This window comes from Sinocyclocheilus anshuiensis, unplaced genomic scaffold (genome assembly GCF_001515605.1).
Source record: "Sinocyclocheilus anshuiensis isolate Anshui unplaced genomic scaffold, SAMN03320099.WGS_v1.1 scaffold1292, whole genome shotgun sequence".
NCBI lineage: Eukaryota > Metazoa > Chordata > Actinopteri > Cypriniformes > Cyprinidae > Sinocyclocheilus > Sinocyclocheilus anshuiensis.
Genome location: NW_015544215.1, coordinates 425282 through 429319, shown reverse-complemented (window position 1 = coordinate 429319; position 4038 = coordinate 425282).

Sequence of the window (4038 nt, the reverse complement as noted above, 5' to 3'; positions counted from 1 at the left end):
ATAGATTACATTTTAAAATATATCCAAATAGAAAACAGATATTTTAAATAGTAAAAATATTTCAAAATAGTATCAAATAAATGCAGGCATGGTGAGCACAAGAGACTTCTTTAAAAAACATAAAAAATCGTACTGTTCAAAAACGTTTGACTGGTAGTGAGAATATATATACAGTTTTTATTAAAAAATATTTTTGAACAGATGTTTAAACTATCAAGATTAATATTAGTAAGAATAATATTAATAATAAATATCAATATCAATATCAAATATTAATATTAATAATAGTTTTAAATATTAATTATATAAATATTGATATTTAAATATTTTTAAATATTGTGTGTGATTTTTTTTATTAAAAAGGTTTTTAACAAATGTTCGGGATAGTATTAATATATTAGAATGAATGAATGAAGAGTGAGTGAGTGAGTGAGTGAGTGAATTAATTAATTAATTAATTAATTAATTAATTTCCTACACTAGAAAGGGACCTGAAACATGAATTTACTGTGGATTAAAAATAATTTATTATTTCTTAAGCCCGCCACATTACACTGTTATAGACCTGTCTATTGGTTCTCATTTAGCTTTTATGTGTGACAGGAGGGCATGTGCGATACAGATTCAGGGGTCACTGTTAAGGAGGTAGATGTGGCCCTTGTGTTTCCTTACACTGACTGTGAGAGAGCTGTGGTGATCGGACATGAAATGAAGCAGCATGCAACAGTCTCCAGACTGAATTATAGATGCCGCCCATCTGCTGACAGAGGAGCAGTCTGCCAGGCCTCCTCAGTGTCACCACTCTGGGGGCTCAGAGATCCTGGCCCGTTCATTCTCACCTCCTGCTCAAACAAGAGAATCACCTCTTGACCTGATCCCTCTTTGAGAGTTTTGGTTTTTTCGGCAGTGAGAATGAGAGGAGTAGTGATATAATTAACAATCATAGCAACTAATACAAACTTTTTGGTGGATTGTCATTATATTTACATATAAACAGCTATTCACAAATGTGTCTATATACATTCATGTGGGAAAAACACAGCAAAAGTGTCAAAAAAAAAAGTAACATAGATATATGCATATACCTGCTTGATCATTTTGTCATCTTGACCGAGGAACACATTTTGCTTCAAGGTAAAAAGCTTTCTAATTATATTAGTATTGCATTTCTACTCCAAGCCATTGCTGAGATCGTTTAGATGCTGGCTGGATACATAAAACTCAGAATGTGTTTCTGGGTCAAAGTGACTGTGCAAAATGATGCAAAATTGATTGCAATTTCAACTGCAATATAAAAAACATTTAGCATCTTGTTATTCCACTGCTTATATATAAAAACAGAGAGAACAAAATGCTTCCAGTAAAAGGGGGTTCACATTTGAAACTAATTAATCTTAGTTGAACTGAAGAGAATAATGTATTTTTTATTTTATTTTATATTTATTTATTTTTGCTTTTATAAAATATATATTGTTATTTAATGTATCACATATTATAAAAACATTATGATTATTATTATTATTATTATTATTATTATATTTTTTACAGTAGCATCATTTTATTATTTATTCATGTCGATGCACTCCAACGCAGTCTGGTTAAAATCTCAAGTGGAAAACTGAAGACCTGTGAAGTGCACCCTTGTGTAGCTGATAACAGTTTTTAGTTTAATATGAAATATACCATATAAGCAGAAATTTCTGAAGGAAATTTGAAGATTACATTTGTCATGTGTATGATTTAAGATTAGTAGCCCTGCATTTTTTTACAGTTTTTTTTTCCCCCAGGCGAATTTTATATTCCCCACAATTTGCAAACCTCACTCAAACTATAATTTGAATTTCCACGATCAATAGCGGTTTGTACTCCTGCTTGACCAATCATTTATGAATAACTCACACAGTTCTGTCCATAACCAAAACGAGCAAAACAGCACTGAGTCAATGTGCTTTGACCAAAATCATTGGGAATCAAAAGACTAACAAGGCAGTAATAGAGGGGACTGCATTATGACACAAAGCAAATAAGTGCAAACTAGCATTAACATGCTGGGTTTAATTTCCACTCTGCTACTATAGGGTGTTTGTGAATACCATAAATGGCAATAATACTTTCACAATTAAAAAAAAATATTTTTATGTGTAATCTTCTCTTACCATTGTGTGTAGCCCTTAGCACCTTGCCAAACCTGTAAACATCAGTTCTGAGACAAATCTGGTTATGGAGAACTATGTAAATAACTTTTTAAGTAAAAATTTGCACTTTCATATGCACATGTTCGTGAGCCATTCACAAGTAGGTGCAAAACCATCCAACATTACTTTGCTGAATGAGGGCCCATTATCGCACATCAGACAGATCGTTCCTGTTTCAAGACTCAAACCTGCTTGGTCATCTATGGAGTACAACAAACACATTTTTACATGAATGCTAGACTATGCGTACAATGCATTTCATACGAATTTAGTCATCAGCACTGTATGCGTGCAACCCGATTTTAGCCACACATACAATGTGTATGCAGGTCACACATGCATTTTCAATTTTTATTATTTATTTATTCATTCATTCATTCATTTAGCTTGGGCCATTGTTTCACAGCTGGAAAAGAAGCAGAGGAGACAGATAGTGTTGCCAAGTCCGTGGTTTTCCCGTGGAATTGGGAAAATATTATACATGTCCTGCAGGTGAATTTGAACTGATTTTCACAGCCAATTTCCCCCGTAACGTGATTGGTCTAGTTTTGGCCGTGATTGGGCCAGTTTTGAGTACTAATTGGGCTGGTTTTGTTATGCAGGCCTGGCAACCCTGGAGACCGAACAAGAACAACAATAATCGACTAAAGATAGTAAGAACAACAGATAACTGCATTCACGAGTGCTTGTGCAAGGGGATAAAACTAATGCTAGTTTAAACTAATACAAATACATATTTTTGCTGATTATGTTTGAGAAAAAGCGCAAACATTGGACAAGGATGAATCTTTGTAGTGCGCAAGTATGGAGCACCTGTTAATGCACCATATTAAAATGGAATGTAATTTGAAAGGTTTGCGTTCCACTGTTCGACTAATGTACGTGCAAAAAAGCGGAGTATACTTTGGGCTTCTTCTTCTGACAAACGTGAACATACAGTAAACACACTCACAAGCGCTACAGTTTAATTTTTTCCTTCCAAACTGTAACAACACTTTTAGTCTCACAAGCCAATGGAACCTGACACTAGCTGCCACTAGGAGAATTTAGAAATTACATTTCATTTCACGAATACAGTGCCAAGTTCTCACAAGCAATCACCTCTGTAACAGTGTGCTTCTCTGCCAGCCCAGACAAGCCAACTTGCACTAAACTGTGTTTTAATTCATAACAGAGACGTGGTCTCTCAGGTAGGAGGGGAGGGTAGGAGTGGGTTGTATAGCTGGATTCATTTTATTACCCATGCACAGTTATCTGGCCCTGATAATAATACATAATAAAGTGCAGGCAATGCAATGTAATGATGTATAGTTTGCTCTGAAAAATGAGCGGAACAAACCAGAACCAATTATTACTCACCCCTGACAACGGGTACCTGGGTTTGGACCTGTAAATCTGCCAAGAAGTCTGGCAGGATGTCATGCATATTGAACCCACACATACACACTTAAGCCCAAATAAAAAAAAGAGAGCTGTGGGCCTATTTATGCTGTCCGTATGGGAGCATAATTCAAGGTGAGAAAATATAAAGCAGTTCATTTTGTGCTTAGATGTTATGGGTTCACGAATGAAGGTTGAATCATGCACCATATACATGAGCAAAGTATAAAGCAACTATTTTTTATGACAACATTATTATATCTTGGCAACAAATTGAAACAAAAGAAAATATATCATCAGAAAACGTCTCAGGTTACTTATGTAACCATGGTTCCCTGAGTAGGGAACGAGACACTGCGTCCTCTAGGGGTCGCTATGGGGGACGCCTCGTCGTGACCCGTGTCTGAAGCATACATTGAAAAAACACCAACTCGTTGGCCGGCGACAGCCATGACGTCACTAC